This window comes from Pongo abelii, chromosome 5 (assembly GCF_028885655.2).
Source record: "Pongo abelii isolate AG06213 chromosome 5, NHGRI_mPonAbe1-v2.0_pri, whole genome shotgun sequence".
In the NCBI taxonomy this organism is placed as follows: domain Eukaryota; kingdom Metazoa; phylum Chordata; class Mammalia; order Primates; family Hominidae; genus Pongo; species Pongo abelii.
This window is the reverse complement of record NC_071990.2, coordinates 98,315,314-98,338,438: the sequence shown is the minus strand read 5'-3', so window position 1 is coordinate 98,338,438 and position 23,125 is coordinate 98,315,314. Positions and strand designations below refer to the sequence as shown.

At 34.3% G+C, this 23,125-nt stretch overlaps 1 long non-coding RNA gene across 21 annotated transcripts in view; it reads right to left on the bottom strand.

The window, feature by feature from the left end:
- Window positions 1-23,125, bottom strand: part of LOC129060000 (uncharacterized) — a 1,058,541-nt gene that overhangs the window by 889,705 nt on the left and 145,711 nt on the right. For 3 of the 21 annotated variants that reach the window (XR_010140289.1, XR_010140293.1, XR_010140290.1), the window contains one exon: window positions 21,916-22,013. The exons of the other annotated variants lie outside the window; for them this stretch is intronic. This is a non-coding gene — a long non-coding RNA (uncharacterized LOC129060000). The remainder of the gene's footprint in view (window positions 1-21,915; window positions 22,014-23,125) is intronic. 21 annotated transcript variants of the gene reach the window in all.

Below are 23,125 nucleotides of genomic sequence, written 5' to 3'. Positions count from 1 at the left end.
AATCCCTGAACTGAACTTCAATACTAATCTATTTAATCCTGACTCTGAAGCAGTCAGAATAATTTCAATGAACTATGAGTTAAATTTTGAGTGTTTGGTAATATCTCATAACTTTTACTTAAATATTATTAAATAACATTAATTCTCTAGGATACCATTCAAACAAAATGAAACTTTTCACATTATTAATGTAAAGCACAGTAAAAGTTATCAAATTGTCCTTGGATTCTGAAATATGTCCTATAGCGTGTTGTAGCCAATCTGTTCAGAAATCCTTCTGCTGATTTTCTGTGCAGGCTGGCTGCAGAGCCAGGAATAGGTTAATGAAATGCATGCGAGGAATGAAAAAACAAATTATAAGTGGTAATTCAGCCACTAAACCTTCGCAAGGCTGGGGGGAAATAGGAAAGTAAAGCTAATCTTATTTCATTTTACTTAACATACTCAAAATGTCACCTTATAAATCCTATTTTCTGTTTCCATAAAGAATCTGTGTTAGAACTATTGTTTATTAAAAGTTCTGCTGCCATATGGATAACTTAAAAAAAACTCCCTTCAACCCTGTACTATGTGCAAATATCCAGCAATTTTACATTCATGGTTTAAATTTTTAATTTAAATTCTCTTCATTTCCTCACAAATCAACTTGGTGCACTATGTAAAGAAACTATGTAAATATCAGGACCTTGAACTTTGGTACAAGAACTTCCCTCAAAATATATTTATATGAACCACAAACAATTCAGAAGATATTCCTACTGAAATCATGCTTCCAACTAACCGCATTTTGTTTTTTAGAATTTATTTGAAGGCTCAGAGACTGGCTTAGATTTTTAGCCCATTAAATTAATAATGTACTATAAAATTTGAGAGTTCTATCATAAAATAAATTTGGAACTCCACATGCAAGCTCCTATATTAAAATACATTGGGATATATTAAGAAAATAAAGTATATCAGCCATATTCTAAATATACAAACAAGCAACATAGGGATACCTAGCTAACAACAATGCGATATCCAAATGAATACTAAAAGACTGGATCCATAAAGTTATGAAGAACTCTGCAGTATTCATCATTTTAAGATAGAATGTGCTGCCTTTGAATTAGAGCAAAATAAGGCTCTTAAAAAAAGTTGAAATGATCAATACTAATTCTACAGAAATATAATAGAGGTCTAAATCACTAAAAACAAATCATCATCTGAAATACAGCCAATACCTTCTAATGTTTTTCTTTAAAAATATATTCTCCTTCTTTTCCTTTCTTCGTGAATTAATGAGTCAAACTCGTGAAATCTCTACACAGTGACCCTTCATTTTTATCTTAAATTTTCAGAAAATGAGAAAATTTTGATGTTACCACTATCTTTTCAACTGAACCTTTTCATAGGGCTATTATTCCATGACCTAATACTGATAAAAGATTCTGCTTCTGTGTCTATTTAAAAGTTCAGATAGAATCAACTCAGAAAACGTACATGAATTTCTTTAAAAATACACTAGCACCTTCAAATCTGCCTTCTAATATTTGCATTGTAAAGTACAATCCCTTTAATTAAGCACAACTTACAACAACAACAACAACAACAAACACAAGTTTTGAAAAATATTTTGGTTGTATCAGATTTCTTAAGAGCCTTCCACAGAAGGCTCCAAGTTCCTATCATAGAGTTTAAAGTGTTTTCATCATAGGAACTTTAATGTTAACATCCTTAGAACTCAGTGAAAGACAATGACCATATTGTAAGAAAAAAAAATCCATTTCTCTTTATTTTTCTATTAAATCATTATTCTGCTTGAGGCTTAAGAGATTTATTTTTAAACTTCTGAATATAGAAGAATACTAGGTTAGCAAATTATTTTGGAAAAAGTAATTTTAACACATTCCACATAAATGGCCTTTTGGAGAGTGAATTTAAATTTTCCTACTGTGCCGCTAAGCACCTTTGTATTAATAAGCAGAAGAAAAGAAACTGTCTACTACAGCAGTCGAAGTATCCTTTGGTTGCTCTATTGCAGGAAATGTAGAGCTTATGTAAAGGGCTACCAGGCTTTCAAAAACCTGTAACTCAAATTCTAAAGTGAGGCCAAAGATCACCTACCTCTACGTGTAAACCTAACTTAAATTCTAAGAAAAGGCTAAAGATCACTTCTACCTGTAATCATTTGAACCTGATTTCTGATTTGTACAAAAGAAAACAGCTTTTAAAATATTGCTGTTGAATGTATCATTTCAAAACAAGGCCATGCTACATCTGGGGAGCCAGGGAAGTAGAGGCCGTGATGAAGAATGGAAAAAAAAAAAAAAAAAAAAGTGGCTTTCCTGACTTTCTTAGCCCCTGGTACTTGAGTTGAATAAATAACAATAGGGCAATTCTGTAGTCTTTGAGTACACTAAACTTTTTTAACCCATGTTAAAAAAAAAAAAAAAGCCAAAAGTCAAGCTAAATTATATTTCCACCCTAAAAATTGTCACCACATATTTAAAGATATCAGCCTTTAATATCACATACAATTGACTACCTTTAATTATCCAAAAATGATGTGTGCTATTTTTTCATATATAAAACTCCCATTTTACCAGGAATATAGGCCAAATAGGTTTAATTATTCTGTTATGAGTAGTAATGAAAGTGTTAGGATAAACACCTGATAAATAACAAATCAGTCTAAGTTTTGAGCACTTTAGTTAGTTTGTTTTTTAATACAGATAATTGACTACAGAATTAAATCACAAACTGAAAAATAGAAATCACCCATATATTATCATTCACCTCACAGCTAATCTTTGCTCTTCCTAATTTTTCTTTCTGCCAGTAATTCAAATCCATGAATCTCTAAGATAGTTAACCTTTAAGGGAAGGATTTTTGTCTTTGTCCAGAATTTTAACATAGCAAAACAGAAAAATAGGACATGAAGTCAGACGATCTGGGACCAAGCCTTGGCTAGGTAATAGAGGTAATCACCTAAACTCTTAAAATTTTAAGTCTCTTCTCTGTAAAATGGGCCTAGCACCACCCAGCTCCCAGTGTGATCATGAAGGTTAAATGAGATAATGTGCTGTTGGGCAAATAATTGGCAATAAATATCTTTTTACTTCCTTTAAAATAGGAATATAATTTTCTAATAGAAGTTTGCTTTTCTTTTATTGCTGGTTTTAATTTTTTCAACTTTTACTTTAGATTCAGGGAGCACTTATGCAAGTTTGTTACCTGGTTTTATTTCATAATGCCGAGTTGTTGTTTTAAATTGCATCTAAGAAAGAAGTAAATGAACCTATATATAAGTCACGTTAGAATTTATAACAAGTAAAATCAGCACCACGTACTTTAGAATCTGAGGGACGAGAAAATGGGTTCATGTTATCTTTCAGGAGTAAAAGATGCACTTGGATGGTCCAAGGGACTAGAGGTCCTATTTTTCCCAGTTTTCTCACCTTTCACATTTCTTACTTTTATCCTAATGTCCTATTATCATATTTTCTGGATCTCATTCACGTATTTTTTATAGATCATTATTCCTGAAAACAAATGAGAATTTGTTTTCAAATTCCAATCAGCCTATATAATTGAGTGAAGTAGTCCAAGTCTAAATACAACTGATGACTGGACTTTCAGCCATATTCATTTCTTAATTATTTTAAAGTAAATTACAGATAAAGTATTAATGATGTATTCAAAAAACTTTTATAAAATCTATAAGTCTAAAATTATTATACTTTAAATATAGATATGTTTTTTCCTCTTTCAGTTATAGTGTATTTTAAATATTCATTTCAGAAATACATGAATGCCAAAATTAAAATAACCTAGTTAAAATTATCACTAAAATATATATACATATATATATTTTTTATATATATTCAGCTATGTAACCTGAGTACGTGAGTATTTCTTTTAGGAAGCATTTAGCCTCAAGGCATTCCTTTTAAACTCTTTCTAAGGTATTTCCATAATTATGTTCCCACAATGTGTTACAAGAAAAATATAAATTTCCATGATCTAAAATGATCACGACATCAAGTTTGAAAAATTTTTTACTACTTATGTTGTTAGTCATTAAAAAAATTATAGGCAGTTTAATTTCCAATGATTAACAAAACCACTTATACAATTTTTTTCACATTTTGGTATCAAAAACCTTTATTAAAACACTATTTTGAAAATGTATTTTCTCTGTGGCTTGTACATCATATCTCAGAATGATTTTCTTTCATTTCCTAGAACTCTATTTTTGCAAAGAAGATGTAAAGCTTCTTCCCAAAATTAATTATTTTAATTAAAAATAAAGTATTAGTTTTAAAGATATCTGCGACATAAACCATTGAGAATCCTTAATATACACAGGCCATATTAATATTCCTAATGTATACTGTATCATATTCTTCCTATGTATATTAGATCCTTATAGTAAATAGGAAAAGGACAGATTTGATTTAGAACAAAATAAACCATCCTTGCTTTTTTCTTAAAAGGCAAACTACTTCTTTTCAACTAGAAAGTGTATTATAATTATTGACTTGTTCATCATCCTTAATATAAAAAAGGAAAGTGTGTATATTCATTTTACTAGTTGATAAGTTAAAACATGTCGAAAGAGTACAAATTGTGGTGTTTTCATTAGAAAATATAAATAAAAATATTAAACTCCAAAATATTTTTATTATAAATTGTTTTTAAATGTCTGCTTTCTCTATGAATGTAAAATGATTGACTTGAGCACAATATTAAGTAAAAAATAAAACAGTTTTCCTGCCTGAAAGACTCCTGAATAAAGAGAAAATTATTTTTGGATTTCCCTCTTGATCAGATATGAAATATTCTGAAATGCCACCTCTATAATTTGATAAAAAGCCTGATATCTCCAAATGAAAATAGGACTCAGCACTTTCATTTTTCTGTCCCTAAAGAAACCTGGGTAAACTGATTTTTTTTTAAATGAAAATCTCAGGCATAAAGGTGGCAGTAATGAAGCAAGCTTAAATATGTGCTGACCTTTGAAATGAACTGCAATCCGCGTTGTTTGGCCAAGGATCTGACTGTGTTACTGTCTCCATCTAGTTCTAGCATGAAAGATGTGGGGGTTGGAGCTGCTCTGCTCTCTGGTGGATGTTGACAGCATGGCTGCAAACACAGCAGCACCGAAAGAGACAGCTACATAACAGGGATCGAAAAATTAACCACACAGCTGTCAGAGACAGAACTACAGCACAGATATTTTCTCAAAACCTTGATGGCAAGACAAATGATAAATATGTTTCAGTTTTCTAAATGCAGTATATTTTGTGTTGAGAGGAAAATCGCTGTTAGGAAGAGGAGGTAAATTGGCAATATATAAAATTATCAAGTGATTTGATAAATCATTAAAAGTTTCAGCTAGTTTTCTCAGGGAGTACACACATAGAAAAGTATACAGCCTCAAGAATCACACTTTTTGAATTAAATACATAGTGAGAGTTTAAATAATTGTCAATGTTCCTGGAGTAACATTTTCTCATTATGATTTATTATTATTACTATTATTATTATTATTATTATTATTTTGCTTAGGATAAACATTTCATAGATAATTAGTTTATGCAATATTGAAGGACATGTCTCTTTTAAATAATTCCTAGGGATTCTCAGAAGCTTCAAAATACAGCCTCGCACAATCTCCTTTAGTTGTGGACCATCTAAAGTTCTGTACCTCAGTTTTATCAGCTATTAGTGGACTGCCTCTACAAACCTCACTCTTTAAAAAATGAAAAATGCATACAAAACATGCTGAAGAACACTAAAGCTACCACAGTTTGCAATATCACAATTAAGTGAAGTCTATATCTTCGGTATAATCTATAAGCACTTATAAGTGAAAATGGACTTCCTCATAGAAAAATTTAATACACATCTCCTTGTTCTAGTTTACCATAAATGTAGTCATCAACTCAACAGCCACTGCTAAAATCTCACATTGTGTTCAGCAACGAGGCGTATTAAGTGGCAGAAGATATGGTCCTTGTAGTCGATGATTTTGCAGTCTTTGAAGAGTGGTATGTATGTAAAAAAAAGTTAAATGACATAAGTCAATAGTCAGTCAAGCACTTGAGCATGTGGTATAGTTGCATTTGACATGAGAGAATCAAATGCTGATATTGGAATGATCCTGAATTACCATTTCTCAGAAGTGTTTTACTTTCATTTGGATCACCTATCCAGTCTCTTAACAACAGCAATAACAAAATACAGAACTTGAAGATAATATTTTCTTGTGGCAGGAATATAAAACTCAAGAATGTTGAAAGGAATGCTTCCTAAAATTAGCTATACTAAAGGAAAAATTATATATATGTGTATATATAGACATATACATATATATTCCAAATCCCTGATCTAGCAATTTTTAACCTCAATAAAAAGGACTATTTCTATTCAGTAGTAACCAGAGATTTTGATTGAGTTATGCCTCCTAGAGGAAAAAATTATGAGAAACCTGGATATAAAATATTGATTTCTTTATGGTCTGGAAAAAATGTATTTAAGGGAATTTTAAGGTACATATGAGTTAAAAACTATTTATAATATTTCCTCTCTCATTCAGCAAATTTTGGATTTCCAATGTATATCCCAGAAGTCACATTCTCTAAATGAGTAAATAATATAGGCGTGACTTTTTTAAAAAGTGCCTTGTTGTACCTAAGTGCACTGCAGGACATCTGGCACATTTCATTCTGAAATGATGTTTATCCACAGAAATGCCATCAGTGGAAGATGTATTGAAAAGCTGAAGGTCTATTAAGGGAGTATGGGACAGCTGCATACTTCTGTAATCTGTATAAGGCCATGGAAATGACACAGCAATACCCCATCTGTGGCTTTGGTTTACAGAGCTTTGAATAAAAATTCAAGATCAAACTTCACTTGTTACAGAAAAGAAGAATGCTAAAAGAAAGCTGGTATTAATGGGCTCAAATATAAAGGTCTGTTACTGTTACCTTTCTCCTTAATATAAAATATTTTATGGAATTTCTACACCTTCAATAAATACTAATACTATACATTCACCCCTTAACATTATTTGAAAAACTGCTTGTGGAGAACTACAGTTTGCATTTTTATAATTTAGGCCATTTGTGAATAGGCTTAAAACTCGCAGAAGTGCTAGGACAGAGTAGGGCAGATGTTCAAACTTCCCTATTTGGGCCTGCCAAGTCCTTCATTCTGGACCTACAATACCCCAGCCAATTCAAAACTCAATGTCTCTTAATAGAGATTACTAATCAAGCTGATTTATGTGGTAGTTTAGGAGGTGGGGTCATTCTTTTTTTAGTGGTGTTGTTTCTAAAGAAAGTTTAATGCTCACAAAAGCCTCAGATTGACAGCTCCACAAAATGGAAATTCACAGAACAGAAGTATCACATGCTAGGGGGATACAGCCGCCCCTTATGCTAACCTGCCAATTCACAATTTCAACCTGCAAGGATCTGCCACCGAATTCAAGAGATTAATTCAGTCCCTGTGCCCGTTCAATCCTTTGCCAATAAGGAGGCCAATTAGTTTCAACTACACTGGTTAGTTTACTTCTGCCTTTATTTTTTTCTAACGGGGGCATTTTCTCTCCATCATTTGGATGATTTTGACCCCCAATTCATTTCAGGTTACTATGAAATGGCTGTCAATCACTTGAAACCAAAGCCTAATGTGAACCAAGGCCTAAGGTGAAAAGTTCAGTCATTAGATATTGAAACCATCCAGCTCCCTACTGTGGTGAGTTTCATACAGCTCATAGGAAAACAACAATGAAATTCATAATATTAATAAGTTCAAAGTCATATTGTAAATCTCTATTTAAAAATGACATAGTCAACTAATTAACATGTTTAGCTGGCCTCAGTTAACTTCTAGTCTAAAAATATCAATTGGAAGCTTTTATTAACTCATATATATTTCTTTTGTGCATTCATAAAATAAATATATCTCAGAAAAGTTATATTTTGTCAAGAATTAAAATATGCACCATATTGAATTATGACTTAAATTTCATTTCAGCCTTATATTCCTAGAAAATAAAGTCTCAGTAATGCTATAAAAGTGCAATGTTACCAAAAAAAGGTAAAGATACTTCTGAGATTTTTTTAATTTAGCAAATGAAAATATTCCATGCAAATATGGTGCTACTAACACCTGAACTCCGAAGGATAGTAGAGAGATGAAAGAATAAACAAATAAATTGAAGAATAATATATTATTAGTAGGGAATAAATGTGTAGGGTTTTTTTTCCAAAAGCAGAAATAGGTGACACAACATTTTAATTCTTCACAAACATTTATTTCCGAAAAAGAGCTAACAGAATGGGTTTTAATATTAGGAAGGGGAACAAAGAGCCTGATGCATCTGAGGGAAGGGGATGTACATGATGAAGGAGGAAGGATCACAGATGAGAGATTGAACCTGAAGGCTTCTGTTGACATTGCCTTTGTGAATAAAGCATCTACTATGCCCCCAAGTCTTCCACTTGGCACAAGGCTAACGGGATTTGCATATGCCAAAATAAACAATAGGTCTTTAAACAACATGCTGGCAATGCTAGACAAAGACCGAGACTGTGATATTTGGTAAATATATTTCTGAGCTATCCGTATTTATCTCCACTAAATTCAGAAACTTCCAAGTTATTTTCTTCCCCCTGAACTGCAGTCAGGAATTCACAATGGCACAAGTTCTCTAGTCTACCCCTAGAGGGCAATAGAGAAGGCAAGAACATTGTGGTTTGTAACCCAAAAAGGTAGAGAATGGGTAGGGGGCAGAAATAAAAAAATTTTTTAAAGCAAGCAAATTTATCAGTACAGCATTTCCAAGGAATGACAGCCAATTTTATCCTCAAAAAGTACTTAGTGTTTCATAAACCAAAAAAATTAATCCTATTTCTGCTACAATCTACTATAAATATCATTATCAATGCTTAGAAAAATATCTAGAAAGTGTAGCTTAAAGAGAAGGAACACCAACCAAAAACCACTCAAAGAAAACCAAAAACTTTGAGTTAATATGAATAACATTGTTTTTAAAACTTATTCAAAACTTTACAGTGTCCATATTGATACAAACACCTCTAAACTTAAAATAACCATTAACAATCACTGGCAATGTAAATACATGAATAATAAATCTGCTTTTATTTCCAGTTGCATATTTATATGACATTTACATATGTATGAAGATCTTTTAACTGTTTGTTTTGACTAATTTTAGAAATCAAAAAAACTTGCCAAAATAATACAGAGTTCCGTATACCCCAACTCAGTTTCCCCTAGTGTTAGCATTTTGTACTTAGATATAGTTATCAAAACCAGGACACTGATTTTTTTACAATAATATCAACTAAACTATAGACTTCATTCAAATTTCTCCAATTTTTCCACTAACGTCCTTTTTCTGTTATAATGTCCCATCCAGGACACCACACTGCATTTGTTTGTTATTTTTCCTTAGGCTCTTCTAATCTATAATTGTTCACCAGTCTTTCCTTGTATTTCATGACCTAGAAACTTTCTAAGTTGTGAATTTTGGCAAGAATACCACAGAAGAGATATTGTATTCTGTTCAGAACATCATTTCAAGGGATTCATGTTGTCACCATGTGTTACAACTAATGTTAACATTGATCGCTTGACTAAGGCAGATTTCTGACATTTTTAAAGCTAGAAACTTAATTATATTCTTTTTATACCAAAATTCACAGCCTTTTAAATGTAATTAATAACAAAAACTTCCATACTACCAAAGTAGAATAGCCAAGCTAGTGACTCAGTAATATTCCTTGAAGAATAATATATGCTATTAGTGTACACTAGTCCTTGAAGAATAGTATAAGCACTATGCTCGGTGGGCTTCTTAAGTGGAAAAAGAGAGAATTTGATTAAGTAAATATTATTGTTAATTGTCCCTTTTTGTAAGACCCAAAGGCACTTCTTCAATATAAGAACATATATCCCCTCATATCATTGCCAAATTCGCATTATATCTATCACTCTACTTATGGTGCCTTTTTGCCTGCATGCTCTTCCAAACCAGCTCAAAACAGTTCAGAATCACAGGGTGGAGAAAAGTGAGCTTCATATCATATTTTCTAATGTCCTTTTGTATGGCATAGTCACAGCAGAATGATCCCAGGTGGAGAGAACAGTTCAATGGGAAATATCATTAATACAAGAGGGTCTCCAACTAAAACTACAATAGTGGATTGGTCTAGAGACCCTAAAACAACCCTCAGAGATATAAAGTGAGTATGAGACATCAGTTCTGGAGATCTGGAAAATCTCTGAGAAAATGCCCAATGGATCCTTCAAGCTATGTCAACAACCACTGCAGTCTCTTGGCCTCCAGGGTGCTTCTTGCGGAATCACTGTCTCCTATGCTCTTTATTGTTCAATTCTAATGTGATGTCCACTAGGAAGCATGCCCTGACCTCCTACAATCTACATCAGAGAGAAGCAATAGCCCCTCTTATTATATAATGTGTAGTTTCATATTACTTTACCCCCTTTCACCATTCTGGCACTTATTTCTTAACATCCTTTTTCCCGACTATGCTGAGAGTATTTAAGGATATGAATATGAAACATATTTGTTTCCCCCATGCCACCAAGCAATGTGCCTGATACCTGTCGGTACTCAACAAATGTTTGCCATGGCATATAGCTAGCTGTTCTTTGGTGACACAGGGTTCAATCAATTTGGGATACTACAGAAGATTCTTTTAGCCCTTGTGAATAGGATAATATGGAAAGAAAATCTATTGAAACAAGCAAATCATCTGAGGTTCCTAAAAGTAAAGAAGAATAATTTTTCACACACTATTTCTTTTAGATTTTTTCCCTTAAGCTTAATTTTAAAGTTCCACAAAAGCATAGCAGGCCTCATTCCACTTGAGACACAATAGAAAATTGAGAACAGAAAGGATAAAATGCAATTTTGCTTTAGCCACCAATTACAGAGGTTAAAGAAAAATATGTCTTTGGTCAGGTGCAGTTGCTCACACCTGTAATCCCAGCATTTAGGGAGGCCAATGTGGTAGTATTGCTTGAGACCAGGAGCTTGAGACCAGCCTGGCCAACACAGTGAGACCCTGTCTCTACAAAAAATTTAACAAAAATTAGCCAGCTTTGGTGGCATGCACCTGCAATCCTAGCTATTCAGGAGGCAAAGGCAAGAGGATCCCTTGAGCCCAGGTGTTCAAGGTTACAGTGTACTATGATCATGCCACAGCAATACATTCTGGGCAACAGAGTGAGACCCTGTCTCAGAGACATACAGAGGGATGGAGAGAGAGAGAAGGAGAGGGAGAGGAAGAGAGAGAAAGAGAGAGAGAGAGAATGTCCTTTCTCTTAAGTATAGCATGGATTGGTCACTACCCAAATAGATATAGACACTGTCTCTCTGATATACTCTGGATGCTATAATTAAAGGGTAGGGAAGAGGAAATAAGGAACCCATAGAGCCTCTGCTTAGAAGAAAGGAGATAGCCAGAGCAGAAATCATAGCAAGAAGAAAGAGGAGTATCTTGGAAGGACCTTGCCATTGATCCTGTAGGGTAAGATTCTAGGACACTTAGTTTAACTCAATTCAATGTTCATTTGTAGCCACTATCATCTTCAAATCAGGAGTCCAGCTGGGAGAGAGCTATAGTTATTAATGAGAAATTAATTGAAAATGATTTGTATTTTAGGGCATTTTGTGTGCTTTGTTGTGTTTGAGGATGCAAGAGGAGGGATTACTGAATGCCAAAATTCATGCAAGTCCCATCTGTCCTTCAATTCAAATAACACTATCTCAAAATTTTAACCTAGAAGTGACTGACAGCCCATTATGTACCATGTGCTACATGCTGGGAATAAAAGGACAATAACACAGCCTCTACATTCGAGAGTACTTACAAATCTCACTCAGGCAGCAAACTTCTCCTCTTATACAATGAGCCAGAACTATAGAATACAAACATAAACAGAGGATATGAGAAAATAGAAGCAGGAATAACTAACTTAAATAAATAAATCCAAGAACTAGAAGTCACTAATGAAGTGATGGAAAAATTATACAGAATAACAAGGGGATAGAGAAAACCCCCAATTATTTCAAGAGCCTTATACTAACAGAACTCTATAAACCTATTATTTTTAGCAGTTTAATCTATAGATTTCCAAAAGCAGTCTGTATCAAGAATCTGAAATATATAACTTTAAAGGAAGGATAAGCAAGAAAGAGGGAATAGTAAAGGTTATGTTAGCCCTCCATTAAAACATACAACTGTCCCACATTTGTATTTTTAGACCAAAAAGTTTCAAGACAGAGATCTGGCATAATGTGTGTTAACTCCTCTAAAAGGCTGGATTTATAACTCTTGACACACAGAGACAGCTCACATTATTGTTGGGATAAATACTGTTCAGAGACCTGAAGAAATTTCAGACTCAATTTGGATGGGCTGTCATTTGTCCTTTGTTTACCATGACTAAAACTACACTTACCCTGAGGGGTATGTCATTAAACTATCTGTAGCATTTTTTTTCTCTCACTTATTTTTGGACTGAACTGCTTAATATGTTCTCCTCTGAAGAAGAGGAAATAGTGCAGGATTTTGAGTCCACACCAAGCCTCAGTGACATCAGTGGCCATATAAAGCCATTTTTATGGTTACTACTCTTTAGAGTATTGGGTTTTTGTTGAATCAGCTTTTGCACTTTAGATTCTAAAAACTAAATTATGTATCATACAATAAATTAGCAACTTACCAAAATTACTACTTAATACAGATCATAGTTGCCTTTGAATTTTGCTAGTCAGGCAAATTTTTAAAATTTGCATTCATCTTTAAAGACTAACACAGAAGGAAACGTAGATAATTCATAAATTCAAGCTCACAATTCCACATTACAGTCTTCCCAAACCAGTGTTCTGAGTCATTTAAGCAATGACAAATATTCATTTCTGCATTTGAAAAATTAAACATTTAATTAACTACATTTATTAAAGTCACCAAAAGTCTCATCTTGTCATGTCTAATAAATATATATGGCAGCATATTGGTAGCTCAGAATATTATATGTGTGTATAATCAGTTTCAATTAATAATATGTACAAACATCTCCAGGAAGAAAATACATGAATCTTTGTACAAAGCAGTTTTAAGTAATAATTTAATGAAGAATCAAAGACTATCCTATAAAACAAATTAGAGTTGAATAAAATTTTATTTATAATATCCTAATCTCCCCCAACTAGTGTCTTGTGAGAAAAAAAGAAACAAAAAAGGCAGAATATTGATCATTTTTGAAGCATAGAGTTCATTATGCTGTCTTCTCTTTATTTACATATATGTTTGAAATTTTCTATTATAAGGAGTTTAAAAATAAATAATTAGAGTTTCAAATAGGTATATAGAACTTCCATTTCTGGCAAAATGCAGTAGATGTATTTTTTCCTATTCTTCTGGTTATGTACAATTGAAAACTCTGGACATTCCTGTACGATAAATATAAGACTGGAAAGCAAAGATAAAAGACTACTTGCAACCTTGAGACCTGAAGAATAACATGGTAGTAAGTTCCCTGGGTTTTCTTCTTGCCTTATACCACAACTAAAGGTGAAGAAGCTGGAAACATAAAAACTTAGACACAGACCAAAGCCCCAACAAAAGCTTTCTCTCTCTAGGAAAAGGATCAAGAAAGGGACAGCCTAGCAAGACAAAATGTTCAGATAATAACCATCCTACTATAGCCAAACACTGCAGCAAAAACTGTGGCTCCAACAACTGGGAAGATGTCAAACTGAATGAAAAAAAGATAATCAATAGATGTCAACACTGAAGTGACAGAAATATTAGATGATCTGACAAATACTTTAAAGTAGACTTAATGAAAAGTCTTCAACAAGCTATTAAACATGCTTGAAACAAATGAAAGCAATAGAAACCTTCAGCAAAAAAAAAGGATGTAAAGAAGAATCAATAGAAAATTTAGAACTCAAAAATACAATAACTGAAACAAAAAAGCTCAGTGGGTGGGTTCCACGACAGAATGAATGTAAAGGAGAAAGAAAAGATTCAATAAAGTAGAAGATGGAATAATAGAAATTTCCCAATATAAAGGTGATCAAAATGGCAGAAATTGAAGTGATGCAGCCATAAGCTAAAGAAAGCTGACAGCCACCAGAAGCTAGAAAAGTCAAGAAACAGACCCTCTCATTACAGCCTCCACGGGGAGTGTTAATCTGTCAACACAATTATTTCAGCTGAGTGAAACTGATTTTTGACTTCTTGCCTCCACAACTGCAAGAGAATAAATTTCTGTTGTTTGAAGCCACCAAATTTAAGGTGATTTGGTACAGCAAACTGGAATCTGCTACCATTAATGTGAGTAATGGGTGTTACCGGTAGAAGAAAGAAAACTACAGGCTAATATCTTTTATGAACAAAATACTTGTAAACCTAACCTAGCAACCTATGAAAATAATTAAGTGGGTTTGAAAATATACAGAATGTGTTCTATAACCACAATGGAACCAAACTAGAAATTGATAACAAAAACATAATGGAAAAATCTAAAAATATTAGAAACTAAACAACACACTCTAAATAATCCATGGTTCAAAGAGAAAATCTCAGAAAAAAATTTTTAATCTATTGACCTTAATGAAAATAAAAATACAACACATAAAAATTGCTTTAGCTGTGTTGAGAAAAAGATTTGTAGCACTAAGTGTATAGATTAGGAAAGATGAAGTCTCAAATCAATAATCTAAGCTATCTCAAGAATCTAGAAAGAGAAGAAAATAAGCTCAAAGTAAGCAAAAGGAAGAAAATAATAAAAACAAGAGCAGAAATCAACGAAATTAAAAGCAAAGACAATAGAAAAAACCACACAGCTGTTTCTTTGAAAAGAAAAACTGGCAATTCTTTAGCAAAACTAACAAAGAAAACAGAGAAAATAAATAAATTGTCAGTATTAGGAATGAAATAAGGGCTATCACTACGGATTCTGAGGACATAAAAGGATAATAAGTAAATATTGCTAACAACTCTATAAATACAAACTTGACAAGTTAGACAAGATAAACCATTTCCTTAAAAAACATAAACTATCACAACTCATCCAATAGGAAATAGGTAATTTGAATAGTCCTAAAACTATTAAGGAAACTTGATTCACAATTTTAAAACACTCCAAAAAAATTCTCCAGGATCCAATGGTTTCGCTGAAAAATTTTACCAAAGGTTTAAAGAAGTAATACCAATGCTATATAATCTCTTCCAGAAAATAGAAGACGTAACATGTCTGAATTCATTTTATGAAGCCAATATTAACCTATTAGCAAACCAGAGAAAGACAATACAAAAAAACTATAGGCAATATTTCTCATGAATATAGACGTGAAAAAAATCCTTAACACAATATTAGCAAATAGGATTCAGCAATATTTTTTAAAATGTACACCATAATCAAGTGAGGTTTATTCCAGGGATACAACACTGGTTCAATTTTCAAAAATTAATCATTGCTATAGATTACATGACCATATTAATTAATGCAGGAAAAGCATTTGACAAAATTCATCACTCATTCATGATAAAAACTCTCATAATATTAGGAATGGAGGGAAATTTCCTCAACCTGATAAAGAGCATCTATAAAAAATTTTTTTAAATGAAAAAGCTATAAGTTAACATTATACTTAATGTTGATAGACTGGATGCTTTCCGTGTGATATCTGGAGCAAGACAAGGATATCCACTGTCACCACTCTTATTCAACACATGCTACAAGTTATCTTCAGTACAATAAGGCAAGAAAAATAAATAAAGCCATGCAGGTTAGTAAGGAAGAAATAAAACTCTTCCTAACTGTAGATAACGCGATTGTCTACATAGAAAATTCCAAGGCATCTACCAAAAAAAAAAATAGAATGAATGAGTTAAGAAAGGTCAGAAGATATATGATAAACATGTAGAAATCAATTTTATTTCTATATATTAGTACTGAACACATGGATAACAACATTTTTAAAAATAATGCCATTTACATCAATGCCAAAAAATGTAAATACTTAGGAGTATATTTAAAACATGTACAGGATGTTCATGTTCTAAATCTTGAAAGCATCAATATTAGTACCCTGGTTGTGATACACAACTTTGGTTTTGCAATATGTTACCATTGGGGAAAACTGGGTCAGATGTACATATAAACTCTCTGTATTATTTCTTACAGCTGTACGTAAATCTACAATTATCTCAAATTAAAAGGTTTAATTTTTAAATGTTGGTATGTAGAAAGCTGGTACTGCACATTTCTAGGCCGTCTTCTCTACACTCCCACTTATATTTCCAGATGAATAAAAACTTTAGTAACAGGAAAATCTGGGTTTGAGTCACAGTTCTGCCACTTACTTGTTTTAAGACTTGCCCTCATCTATAAAATAGGTACAGTGATAATAATAATAATGATAATGTTTACCTAAGAGGGTTGTTTTTAGGATTAAATGAGATCAACATTTAATCCTAAAAATGCTAAATGTTAGCTTGACAGTAAACTTAAATGTAAAATTAAGAATATGCTTTGCACAGATTAAGCCTTCAGTATGACAGCAATGATGATGTTAATTATAATGACTATCACAATTTGATAGGAATTCTGTCCATCTTATCGTACTGATCTATGCTCTTCAGACCATTTTTCTGCCTTCTACTTCATGACACTATTTGCTTCCAATCATTTTTCTGGTCCACCCAACAAGATATCCACAAAAATACATCCAAAACTCCTAACGCATTTTTGCCTGTCCTCCAGCCTGCTTTTATTCCTACATCCTCTGTAGACATTAATATTCTCTCAGTTGCAAAATCCAGAATTATTGCAAAGATTGTAAATGACAGCTGCAGGTTTAATCCAACTGGAAGATTTGTTTTGACTGAGTCATACAGGATTGTTTTTCTGTTTCTAAATTATTTGTTATCATGTAAAAATCAGTAGATTCTCCATAAAGATTCAAATTTAAAACTCCTTTTAAGAAATTAGAGTACAATTGCTTGAACCTGGGAGGCGGAGGTTGCCGTGAGCTGAGATTGCACCACTGCACTCCAGCTGAGCGACAAGGGTGAAACTCCGTCTCAAAAAAAGGAAAAGAAAAGAAAAGAAATTAGAGTACAATATCAAACAGTACATGGCTCATATTTCGATGGCAGAAACCCACTGGAGCCTCCGAGCAACTGCACTCTTTAGACAAAATATGTGCTCTATAATCCCCACAGTCTCCACCACTATCTAGTGACTTGCACATGTTCCTGACTCTAAATTACCTAACTGCTCCCTCTGTAATCATTTGAGTTTTCAACCAGCATAAGCCTGTCATCTTGGGCATCTTTATCAATAACTGTAACAAGCCAGTTACAGTTCCTTTCAATTTTCCCCTCTGATTTTGGAGGATATATCCACTAACCTGATTCAGACCCCAAGTATCTCCTACGTGGACCACTGCAAGTGGTTCTCCTTGTTTCCAGTCTAGCCACCAATTTAATTAATTCCCTATGCTGCCTCCAGAGAGATTTTCTTCAAAACTCATAAAAAATGTGGTGTGGTATGCTGGTGAGAACAAAAATCTCTGAAACTAGACAATCTGAGTTCTACTCTCACCTCTGCAACTTATGAGCTATGATTCTTGAACAACTTATTAACCTCACTGCTTGTTTCCTCAGCTATAAACTGGAGATAATAATTAACAGTCTATGTACATCATGGAATTCTTATGAGTATTAACTGAGTTAAAATATGTAAAGCACTTAAAATAGTGTCTGACATATAGCAAGAGCTATATGTTAACTGTTACTATTATCATCTCTCTCCCTTTTTCTTAAAATTGCTTCATGGCTTCCCACTCCCTGCTGACAGTTCTTGCCATTTATGATATGACCACAAACTGTGTATCTACTCTAATTTTCCATTTCTAGCTACACTGAATTACTTGCCATTTCTCCAAAATAAATCACCACTGTTACACCTCCAGGCTTTTATATTTATTTTTCTCTTACTATGAGAAACACCATTCTCCATTTCCTTGGCTTGGAAAATTCAAGCTTTCTGCTTTGGAATCCAGGTCAAAGACACCACCTCTGTGAAGTCTTCCCTCTCAACCACACACTTAAGCAAAATTCCATCCACTGCATTCCAAAGACACTCTTCATGTATGCTATTAGAGTATTTATAACATATATCATGGGTTTTTGGGTCTACATTCCAACTCTGTTGAGTTTTTATCTGTCTGACTTTTGACAAATAATTTGTCTTCTCTGTGCTTCAGTTTTCTCATCTGAAAATGGAGATTATGATAGTACCTACCTCAAAGGTTTGTTGGGATTAAATAAAATAATATATGCAAAAGCCATGTCCAATAAGTGAAACATAAAGCTTGACACACATTTTTACTATCATCATCATCATTATGAGTGTAATATTCAAATTAATAAGTCTGGCAGTGAACATTTTCTGGGCCCTCCCCTCTAAGCTCCCTCTGTTATTTCTAGAGAAGTGTAGGCTTTGGTAACAAGAAAGCCAAAAGAATCCAAAAAGAATCATATGTTCCTAAAAGAAGGGAACTTTTCTAAAGCATCTTTTAGCACAGGACCTGTAAGTAGTAGGAGAGCCCTTAAATCTTTGTTAAGTGAATAAGTATCCAGAGGAGAAAAGAAAAGGAAGGCCATTGCTGTGTATATCCTATATACATGCCTCTATATGCCCTAAATATTGTATACTTAAAACATAAAAAATGTTTTTCCACTTCCTTCCCTAGAATCTTCTCTGGTATCTTATTTTTGGAAACCACAGACAGTATTATAATATTTTTATATAGAGGCAGTTATAAGCAAAGACTTTATCAACAAATGAATTGAGGTTTATATAATGGCTCTATCACTTCCTAGCTGTATGAACATGGATGAGACACACAACTCTCTGCACCTCAGTTGCTTGATTGTTACATGGAATTAATAATGCCTATTCTCAGGCTTACTGTGAACATTAGATGGGAAAGCACGACAGCACCATGTATAGAGTCTGGCATATAGTATGGGGTCAATAATTGGTAGCTATTAAGAGATTACCTTCTTTTTGTATCATTTTTAAGTTCTCTAACAGACTTGGATTCTACGATTCCTACTTTTTAAAGGTAAAGGAGCCACGATCTCTTAGACGAGTCTTAAATATTCAGAGTTTAAATGCAGGCTGGTGAAAACGTAGGCAGCGGAGAGGGGTGCCTACAGAAGGGCACTGGAGGCAGAAAGATATGTGTGTTTAGGTATTTATGAACAATTTACTGTGCTAGAACATCATGCATAAGACAAGGATTGTGGAGATGGAAGGCTTGAGGTATAGACAAGGGCAGATAATGGAAAACCCTGGATGCCATGTTAAAGAGCTTATTCTGTAGGTTAAGTAGATCTGTACGAAGGTAGCAGAGAATTGATATAATTATATTTTTGTTTTACATCTATACCCCGGATGTGGCATGTGATTCAAACAAGAGATGGCTAGGGTCTCAGGGATCTGTTAGGAGATTCTTCCAGCCAATATTCAAAATCAGAGAAAGAAAGACCTAAACTAGGGCAGAGACAGTGGAGATAGCAATAAGGAAGAGTTTAAGAAATATTTGTGATGCAAAAATCAGCAGAATTTAGTAACTGATTGGAGCAGGGGTGAGGGAATGGGAAGAGTGACAGAGGTTTATGGCTTTCTTGACTGGTTTTTGGTACCATCAATTGAATTAGAGACTGAATGAATTGTTTTAGGAAAGAGATGTTGATTTCAGCACTAAAAATGTCGAGTTTTAATTGAAAGCAAGAGTGAAGCTGACCAGGAGGCTTTGGAACATATAGGGACAAAAGTAGCTGTAGTTTTGGTTAATAAGAGAGTAGCATAATATTCCAAAGGGAAGAGCAGGTACCGGGCAATGTCAGAGGCAAGTATCAACTCTACATTTGGAGAATTATATACCATCCATATGTATCTTGGAATTTTGTATCAATATCATTTTTATTATATTGTTGAAGACAATGATGTAGGGTGCTATGCAGTTTGCAAAGGCCTTTCACCAGTGCTATTTCACTTTGTCTTTGAGAGAAATCTATCAGAGAGACATGAAAGCTCTCATTCCCATTTTATAGGTGAAAAAAAATGGGGTTTTGAATAGTTAAATTGTTTTCCAAAAACATAATGTCAACCAATGACTATATTCCAAACATTTATTCTGACTCTAAGCTTTAACCACATTTATGATACCATTGGGGCGAATGTTCAACCTAAGGATTTAGTCAGAAAAGTGTCTTCTACTAAATCACTGATTCAAACTAACCTTACCTATTGTCTTGAAAGTTAATTAGGTTCAACATCATTCCTATTGGTTGGGGAATCTCATCTATTGGTCTTCTGTTAATTGAGCCTTATTATAAATATGCATACAATATGGGAAGACAAAAGACAGTGTTTAAGAACTCAAACAATGAGCCAGAAATACAGGGCTTGAAACCCAGTTCTACCATTTACCAGCTATGTGACGTTAAGTAGTTATTTAATCACCCTGACACTCAATTTTGTTACCAATATATTGGGGATAATGATAGGATATATTTCACATGGTTGTCAGTAAAAGATTAGTGATTTAATACCAATCAAGTGCTTAGAATAATGCCTAGGCACTTAATGTCTACCTTTATATTATTGAATTTGAAACATTATTATATGCACACATTCCCTAGTACCTGGTATGCAGCTATTGATATGGCAAATGTCCATGGTCCACAATCCTGTTACACTCCTTTCTCTCTCTCAGCCTACACCTATGGCTTCATGGATGGTTCTCTAAGATCAGTTGACAGAGAAAAAGAAGACTGAGGCCAAGTTTACAGGCAGTTCTACATGATATGTGGCCACCACCCAAAAGAAAATATCTGCAGCACTACGGCCCCTTTCTGACATATCACTGAAGAGCAGTGGTGAAGGGAAATCCTCCCATGGGACAGAACTTTGGGAAGTGCGCCTACTTGTGCTCTTTGGTTGAAAGGAAAACTGGCCAGATGTGCAGTTATATACAGATTCAGGCACTTGGAAATAATGTGATTGGAAAATTTATGACAAAGAAATTTGAGGAATAGGTATGTGAATAGATCTCTCTGAATGAGCAAAAATGTGAAGATATTTGTGTCCCATATGAATGCTACCCAAAAAGTGAACACAATAGAGGAAGAGTATAATAATTGAATAGATAGAATGACTCTTCTGTGGACACCAGTCAGCCTCTTTCCCCAGTCATTCCCAATGGGCTCATGAACACAGTGACCATGGTGGAAGGGATGGATGTTATGCAGGGGCTCAGCAACATGACTTCCATTCACCAAGCCTGACCTGGCCATGACCACCACTGAGTGCCCAATCTGCTAGCAGCAGAGAGCAACAGGGAGCCCTCACTATGACACCATTTCTAAGGATAATCAGACAGCTACCTAGTGACAGGTTGATTACATTGGACCACTTCAGTTGTGGAAGTGGAAGCATTTTGTCCCTACCAGAATAGAAACTTACTCTGGATATGGATTTGTCTTCTCTTCATAACATGCTTATGCCAAAATTACCAACCATGGAATTACAGAATTCCTTATCTACCATTATGGCATTTGATAATGGCCTTATCCACCATGATGGATTCCACACAGCATTGCTTCCAATCAAGGAAATCATCCCCAGCAAAATATGTATGACAACAGGCCCATGCTCATGAAATTCACTGGTCTTACCATATCTCCCATCACCCTGATGCAGCTTTCTTGATAGAACAGTGGAATTGTCTTTTAAAGACTCAGTTATAGCACCAACTAGATGAATAGAAATACCTTTCAGGACTGGGGCAAGATTCTCCAGAAGGCTGTATATGGTCTGAATCAGTATCCAAAATATGGTGCTGTTTCTCCAATAGTCAGGATTCAACGGTCTAGGAATTAAGAGTGAAAATGAGAGTGACACCACTCATTATCCCTAGTTACCCACTAGCAAAGTTCTTGCTTTCTGTTTCAGTGATTTTATAATCTGCTGGTCTAGAAGTCTCAGTTTCAGAGAGAAGAATATTACAACCGTGAGACACAACAACCATTCCATTGAACTGGAAGTTAAGAGTGCCAACTGGAAACTTTGGGCTCCTCATGCCTCTGAATCAACAGGTACAGAAGAGAGACAAGGGTGTTGGGTAGGGTAATTGGCCCTGACAACAAAAGAGACATTGGACTATGACTCCATAATGGAGATAAGGGAGAGTATGCCTGGATTATAGGAGATTCCTTTGGGTATCTCTTAGTATTACCAGGCCCTGTGATTAAGGTCCATGGAAAACTACAACCCAATCCAGGCAGTACTACAAATAGTCTAGACCCTTCAGAAATAAAGATTTTAGTCACTCCTCACCCCCACCCCAGGTAAAGAACCATAACCAGCTGAGGTTCTTGCTGAAGGCAAAGGAAATACAGGATGGACAGTATAAGGTAATTATAAATGCCAGTTACTACCACACAACCAGTTACAGAAATGAAAAATTTAGGGACTTGGGGCAGAGCAAGATGGTGGAAGAGAAGGTTCTACCAGTCGTCCCTGTGGCAAACACAATTTAACAACTATCTACACACACACACACACACACACACACACACAAACTCTATAAGAACAAAGAAAAAAGTGAGTACTCACAGTACCTGGTTTTAACTTCATATCATTGAAAGAGGCACTAAAGAGGTAAGAAAAACAGTTCTAAATCACTGACGCCATCTCTCCTCCATCCCCTGGCAGCAAAAGCATGGTACAGAGTGTTTTGGCGATTGGAGAGAGAGAGAGCCTAGCATTTGTTAGGCACTGAACTCAGTGCTACCCTAATATAACAGAAAACAAAACTGGACCAAACTCAGCTGATGCCCACCCACAGAGGGAGCATTCAAACCAGTCGCAGCCAGAAGGAAATCACTGATCCCAGGAGTCTAAACTTAAGTTCCCAAAAGCTTCCCTGCTGTGAGTTAAGTACTCTGGGGCCCAAGATAAACTTGAAAGGCAGTCTAGGCC